Below are 19045 nucleotides of genomic sequence, written 5' to 3' on the forward strand. Positions count from 1 at the left end.
AAGATCCTAAATCTTCTAGACTTTGTTGCATATTTGGGAGACAATCATATATACCCCATTGTTTCTTTGTAAATTGCTTACCCAATCGCTTTTCCCAATCCTTTCTAACCTCCTCTGACTGACTCATATTTATCATGCAATATTTTGTATATTCTACAAATTATTCCTTTTTTAACAGCAGCTTCTGTTCTAGATTCTACTAAAAACTCTAGCAGTGCTGGTCTTTCGCTTAGGATCCCCTATTTCTTTCTCTTTGCCTATACCCAGATATCAATCCTTGATAGGGAAGGTAGTCTCTTATCCTGCAGTCCAATTAAATTCTTGGCCTTTTCCAGTCTACTACCTTTCCCTCTCTAATTATTTGCTCCCAATACCTTGGTTCTTTTACTAGTTTTCTCCAATAAATTCCAGCCCTCTCTTGCCTATTTTCTGTATCCATAATTGCAGACATCCCTATTAGCACAGTCTCCTTTCTCCACTCCTGTGTTGGCTTAGTTCTTAGAATACTTTCTGCTACATTATGAATATAATATTCTGCATGGACTTCCAAGATGGCTGTACATTGATTAACAGCTTAATTCTAGCTCTCCCAATGTGAAAACAGAAACTCAGCAGAGGCGGCCAGTGGACTTTTGTGATTCTGTGTAAATTTCAGTACCTGGCTAGTAAGTGCCTGGATGCCATGAAAAAAAAAAATACACAAGACCTGAAGGAAAATCAGCTACAAAAGGTGGGAAAAGTACTGCAGCTGTTCAGCAAAACGCAGTGCAAGCTCCAGACATGACTTCCAGTAACCTAGATGAAAGAATAAGACAACTGCACACAGACCTGGTTAAAATAAATGAAACACTAATGGAGTACATTAGCTCAAACAAAAAGGCAAGAAAAAAAAATCAGTGAAGCTTTAAACAGATATTCAAATGAGGTGATAAAACTGCAGAAATCAGAGTTCAAAATGAAGAAAAAGCTAGCTGCATATGAGACTGCTCAAGAAGAGATGATTCAAAAAATAATAGAATTAGAGGACAGAGCATGTAGGGAAAACCTGAGATTTTCAGCTGTACCAGAGAAGTTGGAAGGAACAGACCGTATTAATTTTATGAAAGCACAAATAAGCAACAGGACTGGTATTCCACAGCAGGCGTTGTTAATTGAAAGGGCACATCATGTGTATGCTCTAAACCTGGCTATGAGCAAACAACCTAGACATTTAAGAGTAAAAATGCAACCCTACCTGCAAGAGGAGTTGATACTGACAAAACTGTGGCAGAAGGACAAAGTACTAAACATGGGAGACAGCAGAGGGTTTGTGGAGAATGATTACTCATGGTACACCAGGCAGAATAGGAGTAAATTTGCTCCACCACTCAGGGAATGTTGAGAATCAGACATGGGATTCAAACTGCTGTACCCAGCTATCTTCAAAATATTCCTACCTGCAGGGCCAAATTCATTTTTGATGAAGTAACTGCTAAGGAGGAAATGCAAAAGTTTGTCCAACAAAAACTGAGCCATGAAACAGAAAGAGATTCTGATTCTTGCTCTTCTAGTAATAAAGACCACAGAGAGACTGTGCTAGTGAAACCTTTTCCAATGTTTCAATGGAAAATGCTGGAGAGAAGGAAGGGAGCACAAGAGTTAACTAGAAGAATCGAAAGTACATTAGAAATGAAGGAGATGCAGGATTTGGGAGATGGAGATGAACAGGAATAAAATAATTAACATGGAAATTGACAAATGCGAGATTAAAAAGAACGATTATATTTGTGAAATATGACAGAACAAGAAAATCTGGAAATATTGGACTTTTGGGACTTGTCGGGGACTCTAAAGTATATGCCCTCCTTCATGTCATTAATGTTCAGAAAAATACTTGGGGTGGGGAAGAGGAGGGAGAAACTTAACTGTAAGTAAAATAATATATTTTATAGTGTATGATTTTCTTCGCATGCAATAAAGTTTTCTCAGTTGTGTTTAAGTGTAGTGGGGATACTATTGTAAACAGGTGCTCCTGTTTTTTTTCTTTTCTTCTTTTTGTTCTAATTCAGTTTTAAGAAATGCAGGCACTGCAATGTACAAAATAAAAGTCTGGTTAAAACAGCATGATAAAAGAAACATTAATCTGCTTTTTCTCATTCCTGCATGGGGGAATGACTAAGGCCCTTACCTTGATACAGTAACAAGTTTTAAGTAAATGAAAAAGAATATTGAATATTATAAGGCTGTTTTTCTTGCAAATAAATATGCTTATTAGCTATTTGATAAAGAAAGGGTTTCAGGATGGTTATTCAGCAGAATAACTGGGAGAAAGGAAAAGAGGAGTACTTATATTAATTTCAGCAGGAGCTCCAATAGTGATGGAAGAGGCTAAAAAGATAATAATGGTAAACATGTAGTAAGGGGCTACTGGCAAGGGAGGAGGATTATATTGCAATCTATTTATATTCTACCTAAAACTGCTATAATGGAGCTTAGAGCATTCTGGGAAAAATAATCAGCTTTCAGCAGGGAATAATGCTTATATGTGGGGACTAGAATTTGATCTGCAGCAGTGAAGCTGTTTCTGGGGGTCCAGAAGGGAAAATATAAAAAAGCAGGGTAGACCTTTGCAGAAATTTATGAAAATATTTGGCATGGAAGATATGAATTCAATACTAGGAGCTTGAAGTGAATTTACATATTTTTCCCCAGTATATACATAAACTGGGCTAGGCTAGACAGAATTTACATTTCACAGCAACGTGTGCATTTAATTGAAAGTCTTGATACGCAGCCAATCACTATTTCAGATCATACACCAACAATAACTAAAATAAAAACACAGTATAATGAAATAAAAAGGAGACAATAGTGCTTTCCCACCTATCTGTTAAAAAGAGAGGAACTTAAGGAATGGGTAGTGGAAATTATTCAGGAACTATTATAGAAAATAGAAATTTCTTTTGAAAAAATAGCTAGGGAGTGGGACAAAAATTTAAGTGGAAATTAAAAACAGGGTGGAAATAAAAGAAAGGGAGACATAGTTAAGAAGTAACACAAATTATTTAGAGGGAATGACAAATGTTAAAGTATTGCAGAATAGGGGGAATCTCATAGAACAGGAGGAGGAGCAACTGTAGAATGCTAAACAGAAAATAAGGGATTACCTTGATAATATGCATGAGTTTAGAAAGACTGCTAAGTAACTGTTTTTGATAATAACTCTAGAGCACAAAAACATTTAGCCTAACTACTCAGGCAACAGAAAATAGAAAGGGCTGTCGCCAAGCTTATGGAGCCTATAACAAGGAAGGTGACAAGAGATCCTATAGAGGTATTAGAAATATTTTAGAAATTCTAAGAAAGGCTGTATAAAACAGATAAATGTGGAAATCACAAAGGGTACAAACAGAAATGTTTATGGAAGAATTAAATACGGCAAGGTTAGAGGTAGATCAGGTTCAATTACTAACAGGATAGAAGGAGATGAGATAAAAATGCTGATGTATAACCAATCTGTAGGACATTCCTCAGGAATAGATGCTATTCTTGTGGAAGTTTGGAATGGAATCTAGGAGGGAAAAACCTGATAAAGATCTGGAAGGTTTGGTTTAACAGTATTTTAAGAGGAGGAAAAGTGACAACATCCTGGAAGAAAGCAGTGGTAGCTGTAATACCTAAAGAGGGTAAAGATCCATCAGATCCAGCTTCATACAGGCCAATTTCACTTCTAAACCATGATTATAAAGTGTTTTATGTCTATAATGGCTAAAAGAATGGCAAAAGTGATGCCAAAATTGATAGATATGGATAAATGTGGTTTTGAGGAGGGGAGGCAAACATCTGAAAACATTAACAGAACATTGATGATCAGCAGGAAAGCTGAATATAAGAAAATAGCACTGTTGTTGGTGGATATTGATGCTGAGAAAGCATTTGATGGACTAGGCACGGAGTTTATGAGCAGGGCAATGGAAGCATTTGCATTCCCTGATAAAATTATAAGGTTGATTGGGGAAATATACTTAAGAACAGAAATGAAAATTAAAGTGGGTGTGTTCCTCTTTGATAATTTCTGTTTGAGCAGAGGAACCAGGCAGAGGTGTCCTCTTTCCCCTTTATTATTTGCACTATATTTAGAACCACTGTCAAAGAAAATAAGAGACTCAGAAATTCAAGGATATAATTGGCATGATAGTAAATATATCTTTTTATCCTCTTCTATCACTATTGGAGCTCCTGTTGCAATTAACATAAGTATTACTCTTTTTCTTTGTCCCAAATATTCCACTGAATATCCATTGTGAAAATCTTTATCACATTCACATGTTCAGGTCTTTCCAAATGTGCTCCCTGTATTTGCACTCTACATTTTTAATATAGTTCAATATTCTTTCTTTTTTGTATATACAGCTATGAGACCATTAACATTTAAAGATAATATCGAAAGGTTCACTGTGTTAAAAAGTTATTATTCCCACCTTTTATTTTTAACAGCTTTTTTGTTAAGTATCTAGTTCCAGCTTTTGTGTTACATACACACTCACTAATTTTGGGCAGGTTGCCCTTTTATCCAGTTGTTTTTTGTCATATCCATTTAAGCCTATTTCACATTTTACAAAAATGTTATGTTTTATTGAAAGCTCTCAAAAATACACCCCAAAAACCTATTCACTAGATATTAACACCCAAAACTATGTACATCCTCAAATATTGACGTTTTACTTTCATAACAGAAACAATTGTCCCAAACTGACAGTTATACCCACAAATTTGGGCTAACCTAAAAGGAAGGTTATCTATGCTAAGACACATGATACAGCCTGTGCTTCTAAGTGCTGTCTGGTTTCGTCTCATCTTTATTGCTCTCCCAGAATGAGAAACCAATTGAATGCTTTCAGAAACCATTATCTCCTAGTGACTGAAACAAAGTCATTAAAAGAAAGAAATATTCTGTTTTTATTGCTCTTTATCAGATTGTCTCCATGAAGACATGAGAACCAGACATAGTTTCACTTCAGAATGGGAAGGCAGGAATAAGAAGTTTCTGTAACATTGAATGTAAGGTCATTATTTACAGTCATACCCAACACATAGGGGTTGGAAATGCTCAGAAGTTATTTGATGAAAGGTGGTGAATATGACCACAAGTTTATTGACTTTTGTTTATTAATGGAAATAGTGCTAGAAAACAATGTAATGTTGTCTGACCATGAGATATTTTTACAGAAGGATGGGGTAGCCATGGGTACATTTACCACCAATAGTTGTATGAATTTTGTCATGGCTACATGCGAGGAAGAGGTCATCTTAAAATCACTGTTCTAGCAGCAGGTGGTATTTTACAGATGGTTTGTAGATTACCTCTTTTTAATATGGGCAGGAACTGATGAACTATCAAGCTTCTTTCAGTTTATTAACGCTAGCATGGTTTTTCTTAAGTTTAGTATGAGTAAATCATAAGATGAGATAGATTTTTTTAGATGTCAAGGTATATAGGAAACCTCATACATACACAGGAAAGAATGCCATAGGAATACACTGCTATATAGAATGACTATGCATCCCACCCATATTTTCAGACATATAGTAAGGGGGCAAGTGATGAGAGTTTCGAGATTAAATGCCGATGAAACCAATTTTATTAATGAAATGGATGCTCTGAGTACTAAGTTTACGCAGACAGGGTACAAAGAAAAATCTGTGAATAGTATCCTTGATGAGGTATATAGTTTGAGGTCAACTTCAGCTGGACCTTATTTTTCGAGCATTAACAATCTGCATAGAGATAAGAATGGCTCAAGAAAGGACACAGTTTGTGTCTCTACTTTTTATGCTAACAACATTAACATTGTAACAAATGTTTTTTAAGAAATATTGGCTTATTTTAAATAGTGACCCTGACAAAGAAGATAGTAGGCGAAAGGCATAATTTTTTGTTCAAGAACAGAAAATCACTTAAATGTATGTTATGTTACCCTGGGGGACAAGCCAAGGACTTTACCTTCAGATTTATATGCCACGTTGCCTTGTAGTATATGCAACTTTTGTTCCTGCTATGACTCTGCAGGGCATATGGACAGTGGCATAATTTATATATTCAAAGTTAAAGCTAATTGTGACTCATTGAATGTAGTCAACTTGGCTGTCTGTGACACCTGTTCCGTATTTTACATTGGGAAAATGAACAGAAGAATTAGGGACATGATCAGGGAGCATGTATATAATATCAGGATTGGCAGTATCACTAATGCACGATCCAAGCACATCACCACCTTTGATTGTACACATACGTTTAGGTTTTTGGCAACCAAAGCAGTTGAGTTGAATGGACATGGTGGTCACATTGAGAATTTAACTGAGACCTCTGAGATTAGATGGATTATTAAGTTAAAAGCAGATGTACTGCGGTGGTGGTGCTGCGGTAGCGTTGTCGCCTCACAGTTAGACGTTGCCCGTTCGATTCTCAGTTAGAGCGTCTTCTGTGTGGCGACATGCGTGAATGGGCGTTCCTTCATTGAAGGTTGTGCGTTAGGCCCGGCAAGCCAGCACATAAAACTCTACTGCCAATCATTAGCGGACCGGAGTTCCGCTGTGGCGACCCCTAACCGGGAAAAGCCGAAAGACACAAACAAACAAACATTAGATTAAAAGCAGATGCAGGCAAAGGTCTAAATTATAAACTTCCTTAAAACCTATTCGTAAAAGTAGGGCATTACACAAATATTTCCTACCTTTTTATATATATATATATATATATATATATATTTTATTTTTTATATACATTTTTTTTTAGTTTTTTTTGTAATTACAACTTATAGAGGAGTGTCTGTACATATATATGTTCTGTATGACTTACAAAGAAGTATGACATTGCTTTTTTAAATGAACCTGCATATTTCAAGGGAGTAGCCTTGTTACCAAGACAATTAATTAGCAGTGTATGGCTGGTTGAGATGCTAGTTTTTTAATTATTTATTATGAGTTCATGGTTGTTTTTTAACGTCTGAGGAACCAGTACCTTGAATACTGTGAAACCGCTTACGTTTATTAAAAGTTTTATCTTATTATCTTACCTGTGACTATTTCATTGGATTCCTGCATTGCTTTGGTTCACTTTATGTGATTTTGGATATTCATTACTGTGTTAAGTGAACCATTCATCCTGTCACTGTTTGTGTTTACAGAACTATAGGAGTGCTGATCAACTTATCAGAAAATATTATTCATGAGTATGGACCGGAACCAAATCTGCAATAGTGAGGATGTATCCGGGAGAACCTAGAAGGAAAATTTTAATAAAAGAGGGTATTTTTCTGAAGAAATTCATGAGAATATTTAACACAGAAAATGTGAAATTAGAGAATGCAAGATAGAACGTATATACTATTACCCAAGGTACAATAACTGGATAGAAATGTTTCACAGCAGTAATGGATATTTAACAAAGTTTTGAAACACATCCAATATCTCTTTCAGATCATGCACCAATAAAGACTAAGATAAATATGCAAGGTAATCAAGTAAAAATGACACACAGGCACTTTTCTATTTCTCAGAAGATGACTAGACAAATGGGCTAAGGGCTCTTACAAGCTTAGTCAAGTTCAACTCTTGCTCTCTTAATGGTCTAGAGATATGGTATATGTTATAAACAGATCTAAATCAGCACCGACTGCCCCTATCCAAGAGGGTGAAACCCCTGGGGTGAACCTGCGGTTTCCCATCCAATCATCCAAGTTATGCTTAAAAAGGGTTAACGAGGGACTCTAACCTGTAGTGGAAGTTTATTCCAGAAGACAAGCAACCTCTGGGAGACATATCTGTCTCTCTAGCAAGTACTGTTGATGTTACATGCTAGGTTAATGTCTTTAGAGTGAGTGAATCGTGTACCATTTGACTTACAAATGTGCACCACTTCCATTAAGACAGGATCAGAGGTTGCTCTATATGCAGGCACAGGTCGCCTCTGAGTAGTTTAAACTATAAAGAGTATAGTGACAGTGACTTCAGTCTATCCATGTAAGATATGTGCTGAATACCATGAATTTTCTTTGTGAGGAACCTTTGAGGTCTCTCCAGTTGCTGCAGGTGCCTGTTTAGGTATATACCAAAGAAAACATTGCACTCTATTATTAGCCTGATGAGGGAAGAGTAAGGGGGGGGTATAACCTCTTTTGTTCTGGACTATGCCCTTGCTTATGAGGTGAGCAATGTAGAAGGCCTTCCTTACCACCATGGAGACAGGGTGATCAAAAGTAAGGTTGCTGTCAACCTGTGTGCCCAAATGTCTTACCACTGATTTAGAGCTTAGGGTGTTATTAATATGGTAATCTGCAGGGACATCGCCTTTGCCAACGGGGACAATAATCACTGAAATCCCCACACCCAGTGACTACAGTGTCCTGCGCAGAGAGACACAAAGTTATAAAATACCAAGATTTGCAAGCAGAAAAGACAGCAATGTGGAAGAAAGCTACCCAAATAGTTTCAACAGTAGTAGGAGCAACAGGTCCTATTAAAATAAGAGTCTAAAATCCTATTTAGGTACGCTACCAATACATGCAACTCCGTATGAATTACAGGAGTCATTACTGGGCACATTGCAAGTGCTGCAAAGAGCACTTTTAGCAGACATCAAAGAGTGAAACAATACTAATTTCATGAACTTTAATTTTACTTTGACTTAGGAATGGGGTCCATTCCCATCATGGTATTAGAAACCCAAAAGATTTGGAGAAATTAAAAAGGGAGAGAGAATAATGCATTTTTTGCATGGAGTTTAAAACCATAACTTTAGCAGAAATCCTTGATTTGCTTAAGTCCTTGTAGAATGTTGACATCATCTGGGGGCTCAATGACTGCTCCTAGTTTGTAGTCATCAGCAAACATGGTCAGCCACAGACCTTTTATTATTGCCTGTACTTCAGAGAAGTAGGTTCCAAACAACAGAGGCCCCAGCACTGATCCATGTGGAACACCACTGGTGGTGGAGGTGGAGTCCCTTATTTTGACTGTATGTGTTCTGTTGGTGAGACAGTTTGCAGCCCACTTGACAGTATATGGGCTGAGTTTTTCAATGATGTCTGAGAGGGGATTGTGTCAAAGGCCTTGGCCAAGTCTAGATAGGCCATATGCACAGATCTGCCTTCATCCAGGGCTTTGATAACAATCTCAAAGAAGTCCACCCGGTTCAACAGGCAGGATCTCCCTTTAACAAAACCAGACTGGGTTAGGTCAATTGTTTGAAGGTCTCCTATATCCTTGTTGATGAGGTCCATGATGGTTCTCTCAATGGCCTTACAGAAAAGGCTGGCTACGTTAATGGGTCTATAGATCCCAGGGTCGGTGGATGCACCTCCCTTGTGCAAGAGGATGACAGTAATGGTTTTCCACTCAGCAGGGACAAAACCAGTGCTTAGGCTGTGTTTGAAAAGAGTACCCAATGGTATTACTAACTCCTGTTTTAAACCATTGAGAATGCAGCCTGGGATGTTATCAGGTCCCAAAGATGCTGTCTTTTTGGCCTTGGAGACAGAGGTTAAGACCTGCTCTTTAGAGAGAGATACTAGGTGGAGAGTAGGTTGTAGGAATATTTTGGTGTATATGTAGTGGGGACCGGGGGAGGGTCAGTTTTCACTGAACCTGTCCACTAGCAGGTTGGCTATTTCCACTGGTTCAGTATATGTGGTAGCATTCACTACCAGTTCAGTGCAAATCTGGGCTTTTCCTTTAAGGTTCCGGATGCAGCTAAAGAATGCTGTATGGTTATCCTTGGCTAGGGATGCCAGTGTAAAGTCACAGTTAGCTTTAGAGGACTTTACAAAATGTCTTACTTTCTTGCTCAAGCTGAGAAGGGTGTGCTTCCAATTCTGAGATTGTTCCTTCTTGCTCTTAGCAATTTCTTCCTCTTATTATACAAACTGTTTATGGCAGATGCCATCAGGCAGGTATGTTTTTTCTTGAAGATCCTGCTTTGGTCTTATCAGGAACAGCGGATTCAATGTAATTGTATAGATGTTTATACAATGCATTGACGTATATCCCAGTGTAGGTGTCCTTGCCATCAGTGGGGACAGGAGCTTTGATGTTATTAATGTCTTCTCGTAAGAGGCTGTAGTTGACTTTGAAGAAGTTTTTTAATCTAAATTTCTCCCAAGGGAGGGTCTGATGCTATCTTTACTTCGAAAGCGACTGATTTATGATCAGACAACAGGGACGGCCGCACACTTCTGGTGGTGCACTGTTCTACATTTTGGTGAGTATCAGATCTAGAATGTTTGGCCCCCTTGTGGGGGTGCCAACCATCTGCTCCAAGACATTTGAGTTAAAGAAGTCCAAGAACCTTTGGGCTTGTGTGTTTGTACATGTATAATTTACCCAATCTATGGACTGGTAGTTAAAGTCACCCATAACCAGGGTGTTTGGTTGTATTTTGAGTGACTCAAGTAGATCCAAGTACACAGTATGGCTATCATGGTTCATTGAGGGTGATCTATATCTCATGATAACTTGGAGAGGGGTCTTTCCTATAATATTTGCACATGGAGTAACTCTTGGGAATCATTATGTTTAACCAATCTGAAAGTGCAGTTATCTTTGATGAGTACTGATAATCCTCCTCCTTTAGTTTTTATGCATTAATTTTGTGGTCTGAATGTATGGAAGGCATTAATTATATCCCAGTATAGCAGGACCACAAAGCCAACAGAAAAACAAACCACGAAAACAGTTACAGAAAAATGTATTCACCTCTAGCACCTCTGCAAATGCTTTCAAGGAATATATACAAATCACAAAAACACTATTATATACAACCATCAATAAAACAATTAACACAATTGCTTTTGCGTCCATGTATGCTATTTTGACTATGTCCCTTTTTAAACTTGAATATATGTTTCAACATGAACATTGGACATGTAATAAAATATTTTCATTTTATTATTTGATTTTTATTTGCAGGGGGGTGTGGATAAAGTGAATGGTTTTGTTAAATCTTTACACAATAATAGGTTTCGTTTTAAATTTGATGGTTTGCAGTTAGGCAGTGAAGTTCATTTTTTGGATTTACATTTAAAAGGTCTATCTGATGGTTCTATTATTACTTCTGTTTGCAGAAAAAAATGAGGTAGGTAATGAATATGGTACTAGTGGTCACCCTTCCCCTCTACTGGATTCTTTGACTTCTGGTGAGTTTTCTGGTTTGAGTAAACTTTGCAATAATGATAGCGATTTTGATATTGAGGTGCAGCATACATTTAGTAAGTTTATTCATAGGGAGTCTGATAGAAATTAGGTTAGGAATGCTTTATAAAGGGTAGTTAATAAAAGAAATGGTAGAAAGAGTGTTTATAAGAAGTCTGTTAAAGAAATAACCAATGGTGAATATGTCCCCCCCCCCTTTTTTTTTTTTTTTTTTTTTTTTTTGAGTATGGTTGGAAATTTTATAATTTTAGTCATTATAGTAGTAGCAAAAGAGGTATGTGTTTTGTTATCAATTATAATATATTTAGAAATAAGATTAGATATGTTTTGGATTATTTTTGACTGATGCTGTTCAGGGATAACACTTTGGCCAGAATTACTCAGAAAAAAAACCTTTGATTTCATATAAAAAGGGCCATAGTATGGGTGATTCAGTGGTACATAGTAAGTTCAAACTGCCAGATGTTAAAATTAATAGTTTAGCCCTTTCTAAGAAAGGTACATTTCCATGTGCAGCTTGTTCTATCTGTCCCCAAGTTGTAAATACCTTTTCAAGAATTAATGGATTTAATATTTGTCCAAATCAAAGATTTTCTTGTGATATCATCAGTGTTATTTATATTCTTAAATGTCCTTGAGATAAATTTTATGTGAGGGAAACTCAAAGAATGTTTAAGGTGAGATTTCAAGAACATGTTAGGGACATAAAAAATAAATGTAGGGATAGTCCCTCAGCTCTTCAGTTTAAAGACTATCATAGTAGTGATTTTAGACTTCTTAAAGGTTGTATTTTAGAACATATTAATGTACATTTATGGGGAATTAACTTCCCTGAAAGATAAGTTGCTGCACAAAGAAGTATTGTTTATGTTAAAATATGCTACTGTAATCTCTAATGGGTTGACTACAGATTTTAATTGGAATTATTTAATCAATTAGTTTTGTGTTAATTGTTTTATTAACTCATAACAGTGACGCCTCCAGGTGCAGCTGCAGTTAACTCCTACTGACACCTTTAGGAGTCAAATATTGCTTGTTCATATTTCAGCAATAATTCTAAAACCATGGTATGTACAAGGTTTTAAAAATTTCAACTTAAAGCTTACACAATGGCAAACTCAACTGGATTAATATTTGACATCTGTCTAGTGCAGGTAAATAGATATTAACTGTTGTTTTTATGATATTAATTTATATAAATATAATTTTCACATTTTTCTATCTCAACAACGAAGTAACACTGACAGAACATCTTAGCCTCATATGAAAGCTCTCAGCTAGATGAATAAAATGTTGCTAATGGTATGTGTGTAACTTGAGTGGTTGCTGAGATATTGTAAGTTGTTTACAAAATATTATGAATGTAATAGTTACTGTGTTTACTGTGATTTATGAAATTCAGTTTAAGACATAGAACCTAAAGAATACTACCACAGAAAAACAGCTTGTGCTGAAGAGTGTGCCATTTATACTTCTTTCATAACCTCTATGGTTCCAGAGATATGAGCATTTGTTTGAAATGTGAGGACATCATTTGATTTTGTCAAAAGGCTTAGGCTCCGCCCAATGGACGTTACAGTGCAAACTTTCTGAGCTCCATTGGAGTGAAAATGGATGTACATAATAGGTTCATAGGTTCATACTAGGCTATCTGCCCAAGGGCATTTATAAGCCTAGCCCATAGTTATGTGGCTTTCGCCACCCCTTTAGTTTGAATAAAAACTATGCCTATCATTTTTCTGTGCCTCTGTCAAGCAGTGACACTGAAGTAATCCCTGGGGTATATCTGCGATCTCCCATCCATTGGTCAAGATTCCTCTTGAACAAGGCCAGCGAGGTGCTCTGCCTCACATGTACCGGGATTTTGTTCCACAGCATAGGGAGTCTCTGGGTGATGAATCTGTCCCTCCAGCACGTTCTATTTATAACCGTGTCAAGGTTTAAGTCTCCGCCCTTGTGGTTCTGAGGGATCTAGATTTTTTGAGGTGAAGCATATTCATCAAATCTGGGTTTGACATGGCCTTATATGTCAGGCAAAGGTCACCTCTGAGCAAGCGGTATGAGACTGAATAGAGCTGGAGTTCTTTCAGTCGGGCAGCATAAGACATATTTTTGAGACCCTTTATCCTTTTGGTGAGGAACTTTTGGGGCCTTTCAAGCTGCATCAGGTGTCTGGTCAGATACATTCGAACGGGCATTGTACTCAATCATAGGTCTAATGAGTGATGAGTACAGGGGACGATGACCTCCCTTGATCTAGATGTGAATCCCTTCATGATCAGGTGGGCGATACAGAAGGTTTTCCTAACTACTTTAGCAACATGAGTGTCAAACGAAAGGCTACTGTCAACTTGGGTCCCCAGATCCCTGATGACTTTTTCTGTGCTCAGTGGATTGCCACCTATATGGTAGCTAGGGGTAACCTTGTTTTTCCCGAAGGGTATGACTATGCATTTTTTGGCATTTAACTTCAGGCCATGGTTCTGGCACCAGTTATCCATTTCTGTGAGGCCCTTCTGGAGGATATCTGTGTCAGATGTGTTTTCGACTATGGCGCCCAGTTTGCAGTCATCTGCAAACTTTGTCAGCCATAACCCTCCTGTGTTTGCTTGTACTTCAGAAAAGTAGATGCCGAACAAGAGTGGACCCAGGACTGAGCCCTGTGGGACACCACTTGTGACAGGCTTTGAGTCTGACATGGCTCCAGCAACTCTGACCCTGTGGGTTCTGTCGCTTAGCCAGTTTGCAACCCATCTTGTGATGTATGGGTTTACATTCAAGCTGATGAGTTTTTCGATGATGCCTGAGTGGGGTATTGTGTCGAAGGCCTTTGCCAGGTCGAGGTAGGCTGTATGGACTGCCTTTCCTCATCAATGGCCTTGGTGACTGTCTCGAAAAAGTCAACCAAGTTTAAGAGGCAGGATCTGCCTTTGACAAAGCCAAACTGGGTTGGATCCAAAGTCTGCAAGTTCCCTATGTCTTTATTTATGAGTTCCATTATGATCCTCTCCATGGCTTTGCAGATAAGGCTTGTCAAGCTAATGGGGCAGTAATTTCCAGGGTCTGTGGAGGCACCGCCCTTATGAAGTGGGACCACAGTCGCCGTCGCCACTCCTTGGTGCGTATCCTGAGGTGAGGCTAAGATTAAACAGCTGTCCTAACTGTGGGTTTAATTCCTCGTTGAGTTAATGAAGCACACAGCCGGGACACCATCCGGTCCCATGGATGCTGTGTTTTTTGCCTTAGTGAGGGCAGTTCTCACCTGGGCGTTGGAGATGTTTGGGGGGCTACAATCCTCTGGAATAAATATCTCTCCTTTTGGGGGGGAGGGGGGGAGAAGTTTGCACTGAACCTGTCAGCCAGTATGTTAGCAATGTGTGTAGGTTCAGTAATTTTCACATCATTTTGAACTAATTCTGAGCATATCTGGGAGTTTCCTCCTAGGTTTCTAACATAGCTAAAGAAGGCCTTATGATTGTCTTTAGAGTCCTTGGCGATTTTTCTCTCAAAATTTGCCTTGGATGATTTTATGAGAGCTCTTAGTTTTTTACTTATAATGATCAAAGGTGTCTTACCTTTCAAGGATTTTGCTCTATCTTGTAGTAGCTTCATCCTTTTGTTGTAGAGCTTGTTTATGGCTGGGGTCCACCAGACTGGACGCTTGTCTTTGGTACAGAGAGTCTTAGTTTTGTTTGGGATTGCCTGATCCATGCAGTCCTGTAGGTGCTGGTAGAAGGCATTTGTAAGTGATTCAGCGGTTTGAGTAATGTTTACCACTGGCTCAGGGGCCTTAAAGGAGACCACACTAGTTTTAGAAGTGTGAAATCGGCTTTTGAGAAGTTTTTCACTGTGGTCTTTTTTGTTTCAGGTGGGGTCGGGATGAGGACCTCCAGCGAGATTAGTTTATGATCTGATCTCACCAGTGAGGGTATACTTCGGTGTTGAACATTTTGATCCCATGTTCGTGATGATGAGATCAAGTATGTTTTCACCTCTTGTGGGGATGGTGACTAGTTGTTCCATGGCATTTGAGTTTATGAACTCCAGGAATCTTTGGGTTAGAATGTTCGGGCTTGAGTAGTGTTCCCAGTCTATATTAGGGTAGTTGAAGTCACCTAGTATGATGGTGTTTGGAGATGCATTTATCCCCTCCAATGTTTTCAGGAAAGCCATGCGAGGTTCCTGAGTTTGAGAGGGTGGCCTGTAACATGCTACAAATTGCAGAGCAGTCTTGCCTATGGTTAATTGCACCTGGATGGTCTCCGATGCATCGATGCGTTGCCACCAACCTTGAGGTGTGGGTGTCCTTTATGAATATGGACACCCCTCCTTTCTTGGTGTTGTCCGGATTTTGGGGCGGAACGCATGATATGAGGTGAAACCTGTTAGTGCTGGGGTGCTCTCAGGAGCCTTGAACCAGGTTTCTGTCACAGCACAGACATCGATGTTCTCCATATTGAGAAGGGCCTCGAGTGCATCTTGAGATTGAGACTTCTGGCATTGAGCAGCATTACCCTTAGTTTTTTCCTTTTGGTGTTCTAGGGTGGTAGGTTTAGAATTTGAGCCTTGCCTAAAAAGGCACTATGGGGTGGCAAGAGCCTTTGCCAATATCCGAAGCCCAGGGTGACAGGTGCAAGCCGTCCCTTGGAAGCAGCGTGGCTTGTCCAGCATGTCATCCCAGGCAGACAGACATTGGATCCCCTTTGAATGACACCAGAATTTAAGCCAATTATTAAAGCTGATCATCTTATCACTGTATTGTGGCATCATTCTAGGTGAAGGTAGGATACTGCTCAAGGTCAGGGTCATACCTGCCTGGGCTACATAATCAGAGAGCTCCTCGATGTCCCTTTTCATGTAGTCCAAGGAGGTACGTCTCAGGTCGTTGACACCAGCGTGGACAATGACTGAGTCGTACTTGTACCTGCTGTTGAGAGACCTGAGTGCTTGCGTTATGTGGCGGATTCTAGCCCGACAGGCAGCTTACTGTGACCTTCTCCTTACTCAGTCTGGTGAGCGGACGTCAGTGTGTCTAACTATGGAATCACCAATGACAAGTGTGTCTGGCATTTTGTTTGGCCTTAAGGGCTGTGACTGTTTGACACTCTGACTGTGTGGTCTATGTGTTGCATGTGTTGGGTCGTGAGGTGGTAGTTGTTTGGGTGTCTGCTTTGGTGGCCTCTGCTGTTTTGGTAAATTTTGATCAGAGCCTCCGAGTATGTCTTTGTGTGAGTATGTGTATGATTTGAAGTTGTGATGGTACCATGTGTGACTGGGTATGTATTGTGTGTGGTTACCTTCTCCTCCTGTCTGGTCTTGCCAGTCCTATGTTGAGAGAGCTCAGCCTCCAGTTTGGCCGTATAGTTGCATCTCTCATGTATTTGTGTTTTGTGGGAGAAGGAGAGGATTGTCTGTGTACATGAGGCAATTGTAACATTGCCTCAATATTCCCAGGTTCACCAGTTGAGCTGGAGAGGACACTAGCAACTGATCCCTCGACATACTAGAAGTAGTAGATAAAGAACTTTCAAAGGACTCGGGAAGTGGGTTTTAGGCTGGTGGGGTACTATCTATAATAAGAGTGCTTTATCAAGGTGCAAGTACTGTAGGAGTAAGTGCTAGGCTTTACAGATAGAGAATAGTCTACTTGGGAATCAAGTAGAGATGAACTTTTCAGTTATAGGATATGCTGGTTAGATCAGCAGTACAGTTTAGCGTGTTTTATAGCAGGGGCTGAAGGGAGCTAGGAATTGGCCCAAAACAACCAATGGACTACTAGTTTCTGGCTGAAACTTCACCAAATCGGACAAAAGGCGCTCAGTGCTTCCCACTCCCACTGGTAAGCAAAGAAACTTCCTCCTTCCTAATAAGGCAATGGATCAGTAACAGGAACTAAAAACAAAGCCCAGGGATCAGCAACTCTGAAACTGGACTACTCTAGTTCAGTAAGGCGGAAAACAAGAGATTTTTTGTTTTATTACAGAGATAAGGAAAAAAACAGACAGTAAATGCTATAAATGCTGTAAATCGGCTAGCGCACTTTAGTGTGTAGCCTACACAAACAATTTGCAACAATTAGTAACTTAAAGTGCAATAAACAGTGTAAAATGCAGAAATCACTTAAAGTAGCAGTAAAACAGGCTAAATGCAGTCGCTAGCTTAATAACAGTGGGAAAGCCACAAAAAATACTTATATCTGGTAGAAAGTCACTCTTTTAGCTCTCTGCTGCTTGGATCACTCTGCAGGCCACCACGAGGATCTGTGCTGAGTTGGTACAAGCTGGAAAACGCGTGTTTAGCGTGTTTTATAGCAGGGGGCTGAAAGGAGCTAGGAATTGGCCCAAAACGACCAATAGACTACTAGTTTCTGGCTGAAACTTCACCAATTCGGACAAAAAGGCTGCTCAGTGCTTCCCACTCCCACTGGTAAGCAAAGAAACTTCCCTCCTTCCTAATAAGGCAATGGATCAGTAACAGGAACTAAAAACAAAGCCCAGGGATCAGCAACTCTGAAACTGGACTACACTAGTTCAGTAAGGTGGGAAAACAAGAGATTTTTTTTTTTTTACAGAGACAAGGAAAAAAACAGACAGTAAATGCTATAAATGCTTTTAAGTGGCTAGCACACTTAATATGTGTGTTTTATGATTTGTATATACTCCTTGAAGGCATTTACTGTGGCGCTAGAGGTGAATAAATTTTTCTGCATCTGTAGCTGTTTTTGTGGGGGGGGTTTTAATCTCAGTATGACTGGTGTGCTCCCCATGGCCTTGAATCAGGTCTCTGTGACTGCACAAATGTCCGCATCTTACAAGGTGAGGACTGCTTCCAGGGAGTGCAGTTTCAGATTTAGACTCCTAGCATTTAGCAGCATAACCTTGAGGTTGTTTTTTAACGATATTTTTTACGTAGGGAATTTTGTTTTTGTGGCATTGCATAAAAAAAGGCACTATGGGGGAGGCAAGAGCCTGAGCCTTAGCCATAGCCAAAAGCCCAGAGGTGACAGGTGGGGACCATCTCTGGCAAAGCATCGTGGTCTATCAACCATATCATCCCAGGCTGGCAGGTACTAAGCCAATTATTGAAGTCAATCATTTTTTTGTCTGTACTGAGGTGAATGTATAATGATGCTTAAGGCTAGATAAATATCTGCCTGTGACACACACAGAGCTCAGTCATGTCTCTATTCATATAGTCCAGTGAGGTACACCTCAAATCGTTCACACCAACATGGACAATGTCAAAGTCATAACAATGCCTGTTGTTGAGAGACTTGAGTGCATGTGTAATGTGGCGGATAAAGGCACCTGACAGACAGCTGATTATGACCTTTTTCTTATCCAACATGACTAGGACATCTGTGTCTCTCACAGTGGAGTCACCTATGACTAAAACATTTGATTTTGTGTTTTGCCTTAGGGGCATGTTTGGTGAGACATTGGTGCATGTGTTTGTATGTGTACTGTGATTTGTTGGGAATGTATTCAGTGAAGTGTGTTTATGTTTATGAGGTCTCTGATCTTTAGGTAGGCTTCTAGTGAGAACCTCTGTGTATGTAGGTTTAGGTGTTGTATCCGTGGATGGTGCAGGAGGTGAAGTGTGTGAGCTGACAACCTGCTTAATATCTGATTTACTGATTTGTGAGTGACACCCTAGATTCTAGACTCTTGATAAAGATGCATCTCTTACATACTGAATTTGTGTGAATTAGGAGAAGTGGGTTGCCAGTGTACATGAGGTAATTGCTACATTGTCTCAGGATCCCTATGTCGATCAGGTTGGCTGGGGAAATGGTGGGAAATTGTCTATTCATGACGTCAGGTGAACTACTGTGGTCAGTAACAGGGAGGGTACTAGA

The 19045-nt window shown here is 39.3% G+C and overlaps 1 protein-coding gene across 5 annotated transcripts in view; it reads right to left on the reverse strand.

The window, feature by feature from the left end:
• Window positions 1–19045, reverse strand: part of LOC122803960 (F-box only protein 21-like) — a 1078053-nt gene that overhangs the window by 866408 nt on the left and 192600 nt on the right. The window lies entirely within an intron of this gene.

This window comes from Protopterus annectens, chromosome 1.part1 (genome assembly GCF_019279795.1).
Source record: "Protopterus annectens isolate FY-2018-M chromosome 1.part1, PAN1.0, whole genome shotgun sequence".
Taxonomy (NCBI): domain Eukaryota; kingdom Metazoa; phylum Chordata; order Ceratodontiformes; family Protopteridae; genus Protopterus; species Protopterus annectens.